This window comes from Adiantum capillus-veneris, chromosome 7, assembly GCF_014529385.1.
Source record: "Adiantum capillus-veneris isolate H3 chromosome 7, ASM1452938v2, whole genome shotgun sequence".
NCBI classification, from domain to species: Eukaryota; Viridiplantae; Streptophyta; class Polypodiopsida; order Polypodiales; family Pteridaceae; genus Adiantum; species Adiantum capillus-veneris.
This window is the reverse complement of record NC_140937.1, coordinates 122,236,689-122,255,729: the sequence shown is the minus strand read 5'-3', so window position 1 is coordinate 122,255,729 and position 19,041 is coordinate 122,236,689.

The following is a 19,041-nucleotide window of genomic DNA, read 5'->3' as shown; positions in this document are numbered from 1 at the left end:
TTAAAGTGACATGTGGGTACTCTTTGTTCCAAATTCTACCAAAAGAAGATTGGGATAGCTTCTTCTCATAGCCCATTTGGTCAAGTGTCGTGTTGATTTCACATAAAATATCCACTTGTTTGTATGTTGATGGAATCACCAATTGAGTCTCTCTTGAGCCATCTAGCAGTGTTCTACTTCTATGTGGCATCTTCTCAGAGTTGTTTTCCACAAACTCATTTAGTAGTGCTCTTGCTAAACTAGTATGTTGAAGTCCCCTTCTCAATGTACATGTGTTCCCATGTACATATTGGGACACACCATTTTCAAAGTTCTCCTTGTATCGATAAAATGATGTCTTTGGTATTCCATGTAGCTCATACCATGCTCTACAACAAACAATAGAGCCATTTAGCCTGAATTGGTATCGTGACTTCTCATCTTTCTAATAACATATAGAAAGAACATCATAAACATAATTAGTGCGTGATTTTTGAGACTCTCCCCAAAACTGTTGTCGTAACCTTGTCACCATATCACGATCTGCAAACTGGCAACATTTTTGTGCACAACAATCAATGCATGATACCCTTTGAATTGATTTGTTTGAAAGGTAAAAAGTCGAAGCTGGTGCTGCTTTTGATTTTTGAGTCCTGTTCATGAAAGTGTATCGTCTCTTCCTTGACAACTGGACAACATTACTCCCATCAAGTTTTTTTCCAACATTGTCATCGTTGGATACATCCTCATATGTAGCATGCATGCCATCAACAGGAACAAATCGTTGTAATGGGCTCCCATTCAACATTGTTGTCTGCTTGATGGGCCACTTTAGCAAAGTGATGCTACCCACTTCAACCACATCATCAATGCTTTCATTTTCTCTTTCAATACCCACACCCACACAATCAGGACCAATTTCCTGAAAGTTGACATAATCATGTGGAAATACATATAAGATGGTCCCTTCATTCATGGTTTGCATCATTGTGTCATCTTTTAAAAGGACCCTCTGATTTCTCCAAGACTCTCGAATCATTGCTTCAAATTCTGGGCTTGTCATAGGTATTGCATCTGTAACTAGAGGATCAGAATGATCATGTTCTTCATCACCATTGTAGCTTTCCTGTGGATCAATTAAGTTCCCATTCAATACAAAAGATTGCAAAAGAAGCTTTGACCATCGAACAACACTCCATAATGAGCCTTGGAGAGATGAAGTATCCATTGTAGGAAAAGGTAGGACCACATCCTTCAAGCATTCCTCCACTAGTATGGAGACATTTCCGTGCCCTATCTTTGTACCACCACAAGTGGAATCTGGATCTGTTCTACACACACAGCCAATACCAACAATTTCATTGTCAAGTATCATATGTACTTTCTCCCCAGATTCAAAGTCCATCCTGTAAGTGAAAAAGATTACATTGTTAAATCCATAGTTATAGAAAAATACTCTTCAAACAAAAAATCATGCTACAACATGGAAAAGGTTTGCATAGGTTGGATAAGTGGTGAACCTTGAGACCAAATCCTCCTTGCTATATTAATGGAAGCAAGGTTGGAAATTATGATGGATCTTGAAACCAAAGCATCCTTGCTATATTAGAGCATAGGTTGGAAAAGTGGTGGACCTAGTTGTAATACCCACTGCCACCTATCAACTACTATAGGACTATGCTTTCCAATGTCCAAGTATCCCTTGAGGCTTTCAAGTTTGAACACGTGGTGGACCTTGAAACGAAAATCCCCTTTCTATATCAGAGCATAGCTTGGACAAGTGGTTGACCTAGTTATAATGCCCAATATCCAAGGTGAAATACCTTAGGACCTTGCTACCTTGCTTGCCAATGTTTACGTAGCCCCTCATTTATTTAATGGAAGTAAGGTTGGACAAGTGGTGGACCTTGAAACCAAAGCCTCTTTGCTATATGAGAGCATAGGTTGGACCTAGTTGTAATACCCACTGCCACCTATCAACTACTATAGGACTATGCTTTCCAATGTCCAAGTATCCCTTGAGTCTTGCAAGGTTGAGCACGTGGTGGACCTTGAAAAAAAAATCCCCTTTCTATATCAGAGCATAGCTTGGACAAGTGGTGGACCTAGTTATAATGCCCAATATCCAAGGTGAAATACCTTAGGACCTTTCTACCTTGCTTGCCAATGTTTACGTAGCCCCTCATTTCTTTAATGGAAGCAAGGTTGGACAAGTGGTGGACCTTGAAACCAAAGCCTCTTTGCTATATGAGAGCATAGGTTGGACCTAGTTGTTATACCCACTGCCACCTATCAACTACTATAGGACTATGCTTTCCAATGTCCAAGTATCCCTTGAGTCTTGCAAGGTTGAACACGTGGTGGATTATTGAAACCAAAATCCCCTTTCTATATCAGAGCATATCTTGGACAATTGGTGGACCTAGTTATAATTCCCCTCCTTTCTTTAATGGAAGAAAGGTTGGAAAAGTGGTGAATCTTGAAACCCAAACCCTTTGGCTATATATAGAGGATAGCTTGGACAAGTGGTGGGCTTAGTTGTAGTATCCAATGTCCAAGGTCCAAGGTGAACTATGTAAAGACCTTACTTCCAAAAACAAAGTCGTACAAGTGGTTCTCCTTCAAACCAAAACGTCCTTAGTGTATTAGAACATAGCTTGGAGAAGTCGTGGACTTAGTTGTAATGGTGAATGTCCAAAGCAAACTATTATAGGACCTTGCTTCCCAAATCAAGTTTGGACAAGTGGTGGATCTTGAAACCAAAACCCCCTTACTGTATTAGAGCATAGCTTAGATAAGTGGTGGACCTAGCTGCCATGGAAAATGTTCAATGTGAACTGCTACAGGACCTTGCTATTAAATGTCTAAGTAGAGCTAGCTTCTTTAATGGAATCAAGGTTGAGAAAGTGGTGCATCTTGAAACCAAAAGCCCTTTATTGTATTAGAGCATAGCTTGGACAAGTGAGGGACCTAGTTTTAATGTGTGATGTCCAAAGAAAAGTATTACAAGACCTTGCTTTCCAATATTTGAATTGGTCAAGTGGTTAAAACAAAGTATAAAACTTTGACCATTTTCTTCTCGAATTGCCAAAAAGCTATTTTTAGACACCCCTAAATGAAAACGGTTTAGGGTGGTCTTAAGCAACGTTTTTTCAAAGACTTGAACAAAAGGGTTGCCGAAGAGTAATGAAAATTTATTATGGCTTGAAGTGCCTGAGTATGTGAAAACAAGCCTAGGTTTTCCACGAGGCAAAAGGTGACATAATAAGAACATTGGAAACTTAGGATTGACCATGTGGCCTAAACTTTGGCAAGTGAAGTGGTGGCCAAGTTTTGTGGCACAGTGTGCACTTGGTCCTATATGTGTTGACCACTTGGCTAAATCTAGGACCATAAGGCCAAACCTTTGGCACCTTAAATATAGTATGGGACATAATCTAGAACTGCTATAGTAAATTAGTAGTATAGTTAATATGTTAATATTTGAGTTATATTTAAGTATATGCTAAATATAATTTATGTTCAAAATTTCACTAATGAAGAATGTTCCCATTTAGCACTCCAGATGCGGGGTCTTAGGGCAATGCCACAATGGGGTGACAAGGCAGCGCTTCCACGTGAGGTTTGGGGGTAGCGCTCTTGATGGGGATGTGGAATATAGCGCTCTCGATGGAGGGGCTTGGGAGGCTGATTTTGGGATATTGTTGCGGGCGGGGTCCTGGGGAAGCGCCCCAGGCGGGGTCCGGGGCAGCGCCCAGGGCGGGGTCAAGGGGCGGCAGCCCCTTGTCGCCTCCCGGCGCGACTGCCGGGCGGGGTCGAGGGGCAGCGCCCAAAGATTTTTTTTTTTAAAGTGAATTCATAGTATAGAGTTACGCATGTTTTGCATATTTTCAACCATGATTTCTTTAATTTTGGCTGTGTGAATTGGTTAATGTTTTATATTGCTTTTGTTTTCTTTTATCCTATGATAAAACATGGACTTGTAGCATACGTGGCATTCTAATAAACCCTATCAAGATTAGGCACAGAGAGAGCGCACGAGCAACGCACACAGAGAAAGCAGGCGAGCAGCAAACACACAGAAAGCGCACACGGATCGCACACAGTTGGAGTATACGCGCATGTAGAGGAGCAAGCCCGGCATCGTACACAACACACAAGTGGAGCGCACAGGATTGAAAGTTCGCGCACAAGATAAAGAAACAGCAACGTACGCAACGCTTTCCAGAAGGGTGGGATCGGGCATAGCTTCTTCTCAGGAGACATTGCACACCTCACGAATAGAGAAAAAACAGGTATTTCTCTCTCTCTCACTCTCTGTCTTTCTCCATATAGAGAAGATGGTTCTCTGTAACTCTTCTTGCACACACACTCTCTCGTCAAAAGACAGAGATACGTAGTTTAAAAATATCCCCGCACACATACACATATTCCTACACATCGTCTTCCTCTCTTCCACATACATAACCACAGTGAAATCTGTTATCTTGTTGTCTCTCTCTTGAAAATACATGCACATATTCCCACACATCGTCTTCCTCACTTCCACATACATAACCACAGTGAAATCTGTTATCTTGTTGTCTCTCTCTTGAAAATACGTGCACATATTTCCATACATCGTCTTCCTCTCTTCCACATACATAAACACAATGAAATCTGTTATCTTTCTCTCTCTCCTCTCTCTAGAAAACAGGTATTTCTCTCTCTCTCTCTATCTATCTCTGTATCTTGCTATCTCTCTCTTGAAAATACATGCTCATGTATGTGTGCGTCTGTGTTATCTATGTGTATGTATGTATGATTGTGTTATTTCATTGTAATACTCATACATAATGCAGATACACAATTACACTTAATTACGATATGCACACATAGTATATATACATACATAAATATCACAAATAACTAACACATTGTAATACTAGTAAACTTGAATGGAAGACTTACTTGCGTGATCTGTTAAAGTCGATTCTTGTAGCAAGTTCTGGATGTATGCTGAGCTGATTTTCCTCTAATCCATTTGTAGATATGATTGTAACTTCTGTTTCTCAAAAATAGTAGTGTTGTTTAGTGCACCTAATGGACATAAATGGTTGAAACTAGGACATGTAGACCAAAAATACGTGTATTTCTTTGGATGAACATATACACTTTTTGGTGACCCTTACCACAAGTGGTGGACCTTGAGACCAGTGGACTATAAGGACCTCCAAACAATACCTTGTACACTCAATCCTTCTTGGTATCTAGGTTGGACAAGTGGTGGACCTTGTTCAAATTCTCTAACCACTCTCTCTAACATGGTGACATAATTTAGGTGTGATAAATTCATATCTATGCAAACTAATATCAGTTTGAAACTTGTTAATTTGAATTTGTTTGAATTTATGTACAATATAATGATTTGAGGTTTGCATATTTGAATTTAGGTGGTATAATGATATCTTTTTGTGGTAAACTTGAATTTAAAATCAATTTCGCGTGGAATATTTTAAATTTAAGTGGTAAAATTTAAATTTTTATAAAAAAGTTTGAATTTTAAAATTTGGGCGGGATATTTTAAAATTTAGGAGGGATATTTAAAATTTGGGAGGGATATTTTAAATTTAGGCAATCAGATTTTGAATTTTAAATTCAGGCGGGAAGGTTTTGAATTTATAGCGAGATCTCTCTTACATAAGAGAGTATAGGTTGGACAAGTGGTGGACCTTAAAGCTACAGCATCCATGCTACTAGACATGATAGGTAGGGAATCTAGTTGAATATTGTATGTATAATATATATGTAATAGATCTAGCTTGGACAAGTGGTGGACCTTGGAGCAAAACCCCATGTAAAACATATCATGCACATTCCAAGTGGTGAGAAAAAATATCATTTAAGATATAGCCTTATAGGTTGGACAAGTGGTGGACTTTAACACCAAGATATTCTTAATGTAATGACATAGAGTGGAAAACTGGTGAATCTTGAGACCAAACCATGCTACTAGCGATAATAGCTTGGACAAGTGGTGGACCTTGAAAGTAATCCCCCCATCTATGAAATATCGTGGGTTTAAGGTATTTTGATGGAGCCTAGCATCTTGGAGACATGGTGCAGCTTGCTTCTCTTCATGTTTCAATGGAGCCTATCTTGGACAAATGGTGGAGCATCCTTCTCTCCATGTTTCAATGGAGCCTAGCTTGGACAAGTGGTGGACCTTTGCTTCTCTCTATGATTCAAGTGGTGGACCTTGGAACCAAACCCCCATATAAAACCTATCATGGTCACTCCAAGTGGTGAGAAAGAATAACCTTTAAGATATAGCCTTATAGGTTGGACAAGTGGTAGATCTTAACACCCAAATATTCTTAATATAATGACATAGAGTGAAAAAGTGGTGAATCTTGAGACAAAACCACTCACGCTACTAGCGATAATAGCTTGGACAAGTGGTGGACCTTGAACGTAAACCCCCCATGTTTCAATAGACTTAGCTTCGACAAATGGTGGAGCATCGTTCTCTTCATGTTTCAATGGAGCCTAGCTTGGACAAGCGGTGGACGTTTGTTTCTCTCTATGTTTCAATAGAGTTAGCTTGGACAAGTGGTGGACCTTGAAACCAAACCCCCATGTAAAACCTATCATGGTCACTCCAAGTGGTGAGAAAGAATAACCTTAATGATATATCCTTATAGGTTGGACAAGCGGTGGACCTTAACACCCAGATATTCTTAATATAATGGCATAGAGTGGAAAAGTGGTGAATCTTGAGACCAAACCACTCAGGCTACTACCAATAATAGCTTGGACAAGTATTGGACCTTGAATGTAAACCCCTCATCTACGACATATCGTGGGTTTAATGTTTTTCGATGGAGCCTAGCATCTTGGAGACATGGTGCAGCTTGCTTCTCGTCATGTTTCAATGGAGCCTATCTTGGACAAATGGTGGAGCATCCTTCTCTCCAAGTTTCAATGGACCCTAGCTTGGACAAGTGGTGGACCTTTGCTTCTCTCTCTGTTTCAATAGAGTTAGCTTGGACAAGTGGTGGACCTTGGAACCAAATACCCATGTAAAACCTATCATGGTCACTCCAAGTGGTAAGAGAGAATAACCTTTAAGATATAGACTTATAGGTTGGACAAGTGGTGGACCTTAGCACCCAGATATTCTTAATATAATGACATAGAGTGGAAAAGTGGTGAATCTTGAGACAAAACCACTCATGCTACTAGCGATAATAGCTTGGACAAGTGGTGGTACTTGAATGTAAACCCCCCATGTACAAAATATCGTGGGTTTAAGGTATTTCGATGAAACCTAGCATCTTGGAGACATGGTGCAGCTTGCTTCTCTTCATGTTTCAATGGAGTCTACCTTGGACAAGTAGTGGAGCATCCTTCTCTCCATGTTTCAATGGACCCTAGCTTGGACAAGTGGTGGACCTTTGCTGATCTCTATGATTCAATAGAGTTAGCTTGGACAAGTGGTGGACCTTGGAACCAAACCCCCATGTAAAACCTATCATGGTCACTCCAAGTGGTGAGAAAGAATAACCTTTAAGATATAGCCTTATAGGTTGGACAAGTGGTGGACCTTAATACCCAAATATTCTTAATATAATGACATAGAGTGAAAAAGTGGTGAATCTTGAGATAAAACCACTCATGCTACTAGCGATAATAGCTTGGACAAGTGGTGGACCTTGAACGTAAACCCCCCATGTTTCAATAGACTTAGCTTCGACAAATGGTGGAGCATCGTTCTCTCCATGTTTCAATGGAGCCTAGCTTGGACAAGTGGTCGACCTTTGTTTCTCTCTATGTTTCAATAGAGTTAGCTTGGACAAGTGGTGGACCTTGGAACCAAACCCCCATGTAAAACCTATCATGGTCACTCCAAGTGGGAAGAAAGAATAACCTTTAAGATGTAGCCTTATAGGTTGGACAGGTGGTGGCTCTTAACACCCACATATTCTTAATTAAAGTGGTGAATCTTGAGACCAAACCACTCAGGCTACTAGCAATAATAGCTTAGACAAGTGGTGGACCTTGAATGTAAACCCCGCATCTACGAAATATGGTGGGTTTAAGGTATTTAGATGGACCCTAGCATCTTGGAGACATGGTGCACCTTGCTTCTCTTCATGTTTCAATGGAGCCTATCTTGGACAAATGGTGGAGCATCCTTCTCTCCATGTTTCAATGGACCCTAGCTTGGACAAGTGGTGGACCTTTGCTTCTCTCTATGTTTCAATAGAGTTATCTTGGACAAGTGGTGGACCTTGGAACCAAACCCCAATGTAAAACCTATCATGGTCACTCCAAGTCGTGAGAAAGAATAACCTTTAAGATATAGTCTTATAGGTTGGACAAGTGGTGGACCTTAACACCCAAATATTCTTAACATAATGACATAGAGTGAAAAAGTGGTGAATCTTGAGACAAAACCACTCATGCTACTAGCGGTAATAGCTTTGAAAAGCGGTGGACCTTGAACGTAAAACCCCCATGTTTCAATAGAGTTAGCTTCGACAAATGGTGGAGCATCCTTCTCTCCATGTTTCAATGGAGCCTAGCTTGGACAAGTGGTGGACCTTTGCTTCTCTCTATGATTCAATACAGTTAGCTTGGACAAGTGGTGGACCTTGGAACCAAACCCCCATGTAAAACCTATCATGGTCACTCCAAGCGGTACGAAAGAATAACCTTTAAGATGTAGCCTTATAGCTTGGACAAGTGGTGGACCTTAACACCCACATATTCTTAATATAATTGCATAGAGTGGAAAAGTGGTGAATCTTGAGACCAAACCACTCAGGCTACTACCAATAATAGCTTGGACAAGTGTTGGACCTTGAATGTAAACCCCTCATCTACGACATATCGTGGGTTTAATGTTTTTCGCTGGAGCCTAGCATCTTGGAGGCATGGTGCAGCTTGCTTCTCGTCATGTTTCAATGGAGCCTATCTTGGACAAATGGTGGAGCATCCTTCTCTCCATGTTTCAATGGAGCCTAGCTTGGACAAGTGGTGGACCTTTGCTCCTCTCTCTGTTTCAATAGAGTTAGCTTGGACAAGTGGTGGAGGTTGGAACCAAACCCCCATATAAAACCTATCATGGTCACTCAAAGTGGTAAGAACGAATAACCTTTAAGATATAGACTTATAGGTTGGACAAGCGGTGGACCTTAGCACCCACATATTCTTAATATAATGACAAAGAGTGGAAAAGTGGTGAATCTTGAGACAAAACCACTCATTCTACTAGCGATAATAGCTTGGACAAGTGGTGGCCCTTGAATGTAAACCCCCCATGTACAAAATATCCTGGGTTTAAGGTATTTCGATGAAGCCTAGAATCTTGGAGACATGGTGCAGCTTGCTTCTCTTCATGTTTCGATGGAGCCTATCTTCCACCAATGGGGGATCATCCTTCTTTAAATGTCTCAATGGAGCCTAGCTTGGACAAGTGGTGGACCTTTGCTTCTCTCTATGTTTCCATAGAGTTAGCTTGGACAAGTGGTGGACCTTGGAGCCAAACCCCCATGTAAAACATATCATGGTCATTCCAAGTGGTGAGAAATAATACCCTTTAAGATCTAGCCTTATAGGTTGGACAAGTGGTCGACCTTAAAACCTAGATCTTCTTAATATAACGACATAGAGTGGAAAAGTGGTGAATCTTGAGACCAAACCACTCATGCTACTAAGGATAATAGGTTGGACAAGTGGTGGACCTTGAATGTATACCCCCCATGTACGAAATATCATGGGTTTAAGGTATTTCAATGGAGCCTAGCATCTTAGAGACATGGTGCAGCTTGCTTCTCTTCATGTTTCAATGGAGCCTATCTTTGACAAATGGTGGAGCATACTTCTCTCCATGTTTCAATGGAGCCTAGCTTGGACAAGTGGTGGACCTTTGCTTCTCTCTATGTTTCAATAGTTTTAGCTTGGACAAGTGGTGGGCCTTGTAACCAAACTCCCATGTAAAACCTATCATGGTAACTCCAAGTGGTGAGAAAGAATAAAGTTTAAGATATAGCCTTATAGGTTGGACAAGTGGTGGACCTTAGCACCCAGATATTCTTAATATAATGACATAGAGTGGAAAAGTGGTGAATCTTGAGACCAAACCACTCATGCTACTAGGTATAATACGTTCGAGAAGTGGTAGACCTTGAATGTAAACCCCCCATGTACGAAATATCATGGGTTTAAGGTATTTCAATGGAGATTAGCATCTTGGAGACATGGTGTAGCTTGCTTCTCTTCATGTTTCAATGGAGCGTATCTTGGACAAATGGTGGAGCATCTTTCTCTCCATGTTTCAATGGACCCTAGCTTGGACAAGTGGTGGACCTTTGCTTCTCTCTATGTTTCAATAGAGTTATCTTGGACAAGTGGTGGACCTTGGAACCAAACCCCCATGTAAAACCTATCATGGTCACTCCAAGTGGTGAGAAAGAATAACCCTTAAGATATAGCCTTATAGGTTGGACAAGTGGTGGACCTTAACACCCATATATTCTTAATATAATGACATAGAGTGAAAAAGTGGTGAATCTTGAGACCAAACCACTCATGCTACTAGCGTTAATAGGTTGGACAAGTGGTGGAACTTGAATGTAAACCCCCCATGTTTATATAGAGTTAGCTTCGACAAATGATAGAGCATCCTTCTCTCCATGTTTCAATGGAGCCTAGCTTGGACAAGTGGTGGACCTTTGTTTCTCTCTATGTTTCAATAGAGTTAGCTTGGACAAGTGGTGGACCTTGGAACCAAACCCCCATGTAAAACATATCATGGACATTTCAAGTGGTGAGAAATAATACCCTTTAAGATATACCCTTATAGGTTGGACAAGTGGTCGACCTTAACACACAGATCTTCTTAACGTAATGACATAGAGTGGAAAAGTGGTGAATCTTGAGACCAAACCACTCATGCTACTAGAGATAATAGGTTGGACAAGTGGTGGACCTTGAATGTAAACTCCCCATGTACAAAATATCGTGGGTGTAAGGTATTTCAATGGATCTTAGTATCTTGAAGACATGGTGCAGCTTGCTTCTCTTCATGTTTCAATGGAGCCTATCTTGGACAAATGGTGGAGCATCCTTCTCTCCATGTTTCAATGGACCCTAGCTTGGACAAGTGGTGGACCTTTGCTTCTCTCTATGTTTCAATAGAGTTAGCTTGGACAAGTGGTGGACCTTGGAACCAGACCCCTATGTAAAACCTATCATGTGCATTCCAAGTGGTGGTAAATAATACCATTTTAGATATAGCTTGATAGGTTGGACAAGTGGTGGACCTTAACACCCAGATCTTCTTAATATAATGACATAGAGTGGAAAAGTGGGGAATCTTGAGACCAAACCACTCATGCTACTAGGGAGAATAGGTTGGACAAGTGGTGGACCTTGAATTTAAACCCCACATATACAAAATATCGTGGGTTTAAGGTATTTCAATGGAGCCTAGCATCTCGAAGACATGGTGCATATTGCTTCTCTTCATGTTTCAATGGAGCCTATTTTGGACAAATGGTGGAGCATCCTTCTCTCCATGTTTCAATGGACCCTAGATTGGATAAGTGGTGGACCTTTGCGCCTCTCTATGTTTCAATATAGTTAGCCTATATTAGACAATTAGTAGACCTCGAATCTCTCCATGGTGTCTAGAGCTGAGCTTGGACAAGTGGTGGACCTTACTTCTCCCTTCCCTTAGTTTACTAGCTTAAAAGATTACTATGTATACTTTCTTAGATCTAACTTGAACAAGTGGTGGACCTTGTATTCACACAAACTTAATTCATTACAAAAAAGTATATGCTAAAATAACATTTGGTTTTTTTTGTTTCAGGAAAGATGGCTCCAAAAAAACAGGTTGCAAGGGTTGCTGTCTCAGTTGACTATACTTGCAATGATGTTAGGAAATGGTATTTGGACATACATGGTATAGAGGGTGCACAATTTCATAAGGTGCATCTATTTATTGCCAAAAAGGAGAATGAGAGCTTGTTTGAAGATGTTGGACAAGTTGTGGAAGCATCTGTCTCTGTAGTTGATAGTCATCCGGAGGTGGAATGCATTGACATTCTAGTTCCAATGAATCTAGAATTTCAACTATCTCCAGGAGCATATGCATTGGAGCGCATGTCTAGAAACAAAGAAGAGACAATGTTTTCTCGAGGATGGAAGTTTGCAGAATCAAATCCAAACATCACAGCAGATCAACTTCAAAGCTCCATCATTGCCACACTACAACGAAAAAAGGTGAAAGCTTCACAACCACCATCCACAAAGAAGCAAGCAAAAGTGCAAAAAGTAGCAGCTAAGCGAACTAGTTCCATTTTGGATGTAGACAAGGCATCTTTGGCATCCTCATCAACAGAGGGTTCAATGTCAAAGATGAGAATTGTGGATCCAGATGTTTTAGAAGCTGAGGCCATGAAAGGACAAGAAAAAGATACAGGTGGAATGAATAAGTACATAAATTATTTTCCTTTCCAATATAGGGAATTTGATATCCCTATTCAAAGTTGTTGGCTTGCTCCTGATCACTATAATGCACGTATTATGGATAAAAAACACGCTGAAAGTGTGCTATTTGGATTTTCACGGAGTACGACCAAGCCTGCAGCATGTGCATATTTGATGCCTGTTCGAAATGCAAAATCAAAGAAGGGGACTCCTTTGGCAGTAGAAGAGGTAGAGGAGCAAAAAATTAAAGATTATCATTATTGGATTCTTGATGGGCAGCATTCAATCTATGCTGCAAAAGTTTTGCTTCACAATGAACAAAACAACAAAGAGGTATTTGAAAGACTGATTAGCGTGTATAAATTAGAAAGGCTCGCATTGTTGTGAATGCTCCTCCATTTGTTGCAACTGCTATATCTGCCATTGCAAATGAGGAGGCTCAGGCATTGTATGTCAAGCAACCTTACAGCCAAATATTGAGACATTTACGGAGTCAATGGATCTTCTCAGGACGACCACCAAAGGCAGCAAGTGGAATTGCAGAGGGACATGCATCTCGTGCCGGATGGGATGTAAGTTATTTTCTTTGTCTTTTTGATAGTGTTTAATTAACAAATCTTGCTCAATAGTTTAATTATTTCTCTATTTCTTTTTAGGCTTTTCTTCGATTGGCAAGAATGAGTGCAGCAGCAAGTTGGATTGCTAAACAGGCACACATGGTCACGTACTCTGATTTAGTTTATGATTGCTGGATAGAAATCATTGAAAAGCTAGAAGAGGAGAATAAGAAACCCCCAACAACTGTATTTAGATACCTTTGTGGCCTTGAGGAATCAGAGGTAAAGACTATTCAAGAAGAGATTAGAGATGAGAAGATTTTATGTCAAAGAGTGCAAAGGATGGTGATGCAACTGACATGTATGATCGAATCAAGCAGTTGAAGCAAGACAAATTGATTCAAGATGCACTTCTTGAAGGCTTCAACAATTTGAATGAGTCTTCACCATGTAAAGACTGGGAGGAGGTGGTCAAAATGTATAACATCAATGATGTTGTTTATAAAACAATTTTAATGCTATGCGAGGAATGGATCAAATCTAGTTTGACGCGTGGAACAAAGAAAATGGCTTTTCCAGATGGAGCAATAAAATACATGCAATGGGCAATTCACCTTCAAAAGGAGAAAACTGAGCCTAGAGATTTGCCATGGTCAATCTATGTGGTGAGCCTACAAATGGAAGGCAATCTCTACTTGATGCGCCACTTCAATAATAAAGTGCCTATTGGCTTATGTGTTTTAGATATGACAAAAAACGTTGGAGGCAATTTGAAGTGGAGTGAGGAGACATTTAACAATGCTTTGGATGGGATCTTGGCTATTGCTGGAGGGTCAACAGATCCTGGATTTGTCTTTCTTGCATTTGTGGATTTCACTAACTTCACAAAATTGCAATGTGCCTTTCACGCCATGGGAGATAATCTGAGCTACCATTGTTGTGGTGCATTGCATCACTTTCCATCAGCTCCTTGCAAAGGAGCAATTCAATTCCTAACAGTTATTGCCTTCTTGGGACAAGGCAATGCATTTGAAGACCTGAGAAGAAGATCAGAGGAACATCCCATGCCAATTGATTGTTCTCTTCTTCAAGTAGCAGATAACGATATGTCAGATTTGCAATATTTGGAGGCCAAAAAAAGAGCTTTGGTCAAGCACTACATTCGTACATATTGTTTTGAAGACCGCAAGCTTGTTGATGTTTTTGGTGATGGCTCCTTGGTTGCACAAGAAGGAATACAACAGAAAAAAGAAGTTATATGCTTAATTGATAGTGTGGAGGAGGCAAAAAACGTGGAGACCATGCTGCTAGACTTTGTTAAGTCTCATGAAGATATAGAAAAATGGGCTGGACTTCAACAATCCACTTCGCAATCAGATGACATTGTGCCTGTTACAGAGGAGTGCTCTCCACAAAGAGAAGAAGAACAACAACAACAACATCCTCTGTCAATGGAGGACTTTTTGGAAATGGAGACACGTATGTTTTGAGTTTCTTGTGCATGTTAGTGTTTCTTGTTACTGATTTGATACTCTTAATGTTAGATTTTGCTTTATATAGTATTGATTGAGTTTGTATTTTTTATCTCAAGCATTCAAGGTTTGAATGTAAATAATAAATTACTTGAGTTTTTGAATGGTGGATCTTTAGACTAAAACTATAACATTTAATACTCACAAAGACTTAATTACTTAAGAGCTTGAACTCAATAAGTTTTGGACCTTTTATCAATACCCCCTTGATATGATACATTAGATCGTAGCATGGTTAAATGGTGATGCTTCATAAATTGAACCTAGCTTAGACAGGTGTTGGAGCCTAAATTTAAACTAACCTTGCTAGAAGGGAGCTTATGTTTGGACTTTGAGAACTAGCATAAGTAATCAATTAGAGCATAGATTAGACATGTGGTGGTGGCCTTAGAGACCAAAATCTTAATGAGCTTGGAAAGGTATTTAAGTACTGCAATTTACTTAGTTTTAGTACTCACTAAAGGCATAGCTTGACAAAAGGTGGACCTTACATGGATCCTAATTTCAAGAGGTGTGGTAGACCTTCAAACCAAGATCATATAGCTTGGACATGTGGTGGACCTTGCATGGAGACTAGTTTAGACAAGTGTGGTACACCTTGTAACCAACACCCATTTGTTATATTAGCTTGGACAAGTGGTGGACCTTGCTTTTATGTTTCAATGGAGCATATTTTGGACAGGTGGTAGACCTTGTTTCTCTCCATGCTTCAATGGAGAGAAACATTAGCTTGGACAAGTGGTGGACCTTGCTTTTATGTTTTAAAGGAGCATATTTCGGACAAGTGGTAGACATTGTTTCTCTCCATGGTTCAATGGAACCCACCTTAGACAAGTGAAGTACCTTGAAACCAAACCCCCATAATACAACCTACTAAATAGGTTGGAAAATTGGTGGTATATGAAACCATCCATGATAGAGCATAGTATAGGTGAAAACGTAGTGGTCCTTATATCAATTACCCATGCATAGCTTGGACAAGTGGTGGACCTTGATTCTCTCTATGTTTCAATGGATCCTATCTTGGACTATAGATATATCTTACTTATTTCCATGCTTCAATGGATTGTAGCTTGGATAAGGAGTGGACCTTCAAACAAAACTCCACAGCATAGCATATATTAACAATTCATGGGTTTTATAGAGATTTTCTTGCCTATTTTGGAGAGTTGGTACACCTTTATTCTCCATTCTTCAATGGATCTGAGGTTGGACAAGCGGAGCTGGAGAAGTGGTCAACCTTAAAATGAAACCTCCCATGCTACAACCCATCATAGATCGTATATGTAGTGGACCTTGAAACTCTTTTATGTCCCTAGCTTAGAGAAGCATTGCACTCTTTATTATCTCCATACATGAAGGCAAGGTTGGACAAGTGGTGGACCTTCAAACCAGAATCTCTATGCAATAATAGGCAAGTGGTGGAGCTTGTTTTCTCCATGTTCCAATGGAGCCTAGCTTAGACAAACAATGGAGCTTGCTTCTCTCCATGTTTCAATGGATCCTAGCTTAGAAAAGTGGTGGAGCTTTGATTCTCTCCATGTTCCAATGGACCATAGCTTAGACAAGTGGTAGACCTGAAAAAACCCCCCGTATACAACATATTATGGGGTTTTCATGTTTCAATGGCACCTAGCTTGGACAAATGGTAGAGCTTGCTTCTCTTTATGTTTCAATGGATCCAATCTTAGCCAAGTGGTGGACCTTGAAACAAGAATCCCCCCCCCCCCATGTACAACGTATTATGGGTTTTGAAAGCACTGGGAGAAAATAATAGCTTTGATAAGTGGTGGACCTTGCTTCTCTCCATGCTTCAATGGAGCCGAGGTTGGACACATGTTGGAGAGAAGATGGTTGCCCATGAAATAAGACCATGCATGCTATAATCAATCATATGTTGTACACATGGTGGACCTTGCAATTGTTTTATATGCCTAACTTGGACAAGTGGAGGACCCTTGATTACCTCCAGATATCAACAACAAGCCAAGTTTGGACAAGTGTAGTACCACCAAACCAGAATCTCTATGCTACAATAGAGTATAGGTAGGACACGCAGTGAACCTTGATATCAAACCATCCATGCTACTAGAGATGATAGGTTTCACATGTGGTGGAACCTTGTATCAATGTTCTATGTGTAGTTTTTGACTAGTGATAGACCTTGAAACTAATCCCTCTAGGCTACAAGAAAAAAGAGATGGATGAGGAGGCTAGACTACTTTTGTTGCATCAATGCATCCCATGTTACCACATATACTATAGGGTTCTTGGATAAGTGTTGGATCTTGTGTCAATGCTCCATGTCTAGCTTGGACAAGTGGTGGACCTTGGTTCTCTCTATGCTTCAAATGGGCAATAGATTGGAGACACAGTGGCCTTTTTTTTCCAATGATTTTATTTTTTGGAAACCTTGGAGGCACCATGTAAGAGGCACTCTAAGTCTTCCATACAATGACCTATTGGACTATAAAATAATGATATCTTTCTTTGATATTGTCATTATTTTATGCATAATATTTTCTTCTTTTTGCAGACACAAAGGAGTTAAGTGATATAAAAACTAGATGTATTTCACACTATGATTGGCATGAAGATCCTTTTGGGACACCAACTTTTCCTATTCCCAAAGATGTAATTTTCCATATTAACGGTGTGGATTTTGAAGTGCGACTTTCATGTATTGAAGGAGCTGGTTATGGGCTATTTGTGCATACTACCCTGGAAAGTGGTTTGACTATTCTAAACTATGGAGGGCATAAGTATAGATTTCAAGACTGGAAAAAGATATGCAAAATTTTTCCAAGAGCTTATAAATATTCTCTTCTAGAGGATCCAAACATAGAAGAAGAGGAAGATCAATCATACATTATTGGTTGTGTAGAAGAAGGAAACGTGTCGGGCTATATAAATAGTTCTCACAGTACAAATGTCTGTCCCAACGTACGCTATACATTTGATCCAAATTTGCCACCTTGGCATAAATGCACCTCTTCACACATCAAGTCAGAAGAATATGGCCATGTATGCATTGAGACTATTTGTCAAGTTGAAGCAGGAGAAGAGTTGTTTGCTGACTATAACTTTACTTGACATTGTAAAGTATTGTACATGGATGGAAATCTCAAGTACATGCATCATTTTCATTTTTCATGGATGAAATCTCAAGTGAATATAACATTTGATTATTGTTTAGTTTATGCTCAACGAGAATCTAAAGTGCTCTTATGCTTTGTGTGTTGTCTAACTTATTTGACTACCTTGGCCATAGAATCTTGATTCTACTCTAGATTTGTGATAAATCTTACCAAAATTTAATCAATGTCTAGGTTGGACAAGTGGTGGGGCTTCAAACATTACTGTCTTAAACAAGTGGAGTTATCTTACTTGAATAAGTGGTGGCCTTTGAATCCAAATCTAAGCCAAATCTCTAATTGTTTGCTTGTAGTCTAGGTTGGACATTTGGTGGACCTTGTATCCATGTTTCCTCAACAAGGGTGGCTTTTAGTTTTCACTTTAAGTACTCATCTTTAATAAAGTGTAGGATGGAAAATGTTGAGTTAGTAGATTGTATTTTAGACAAGTGGTGTTTGGTGTACGAATGCTGAAAATGGTTGCAAGGATTCTAACAACGACTTTACCTTAAATAAATTTCTTACTAGGAGTTCTACATATAAATATGGTGAATAAAATTCTAGTGGTTTTGAGATACCATTTGTGTGTGTGTTTTCTTAGATTCACAAACTGGGATGGATAATGCTCCTATGGTTCAGTCAACAACTATAGAATCCATAGATTCTATGGTTTCTAAAGTGCCCAAGATGGATGATATTTCTATACTAGAGTCTAGTGTTGTGCAACTTGAGCAAGCTTCCAATAATGAGAACCAAGAAATCGATGCTTCAAAAATGCAACATACATCAAAAGAGACTGAAAAGTCCACTCACGAGCTATTGCCAATTGGTACTACGTCATGTAGCGTAGATGTTGAGAAATCCATGCTTACAATTATATTGGATTTAAATGGTCTATTGTTGAAACGTTCCCCTCAACCATCCTCACACCACAACTCAGTGCAAATGGATTCAAAAAGATATATTATACTCAGGCCAGGTTGCATCCAATTCTTGAAGACTATTTTACAGAGGTTTAATGTTGCAATTTGGTCGACAGCTACTAGGAATAATGTGTATCAAATCCTTGCAGCACTAAACAACTTAGCTGAGGATACATTGCCTTTCTTTGCAATTTGGTCGCAAGATGTTTGCTACACCGCTCAAACTCAAAAATTGTTTAGACCCGACAATCCAAACGTTGAGGCAATGTTCAAGCCTCTAGCCAAAATTGCCATGGGGTTTGAATGTGATCCACAAAGAACAGTGCTTATTGATGACTCTCCTTACAAGGGATGTATTTCACCAGCAAACAATTGCATTTTTCCACCACAATTTGATGCTGAGAAGATGGTTGACAATATGCTCTTGGAGGAGCTA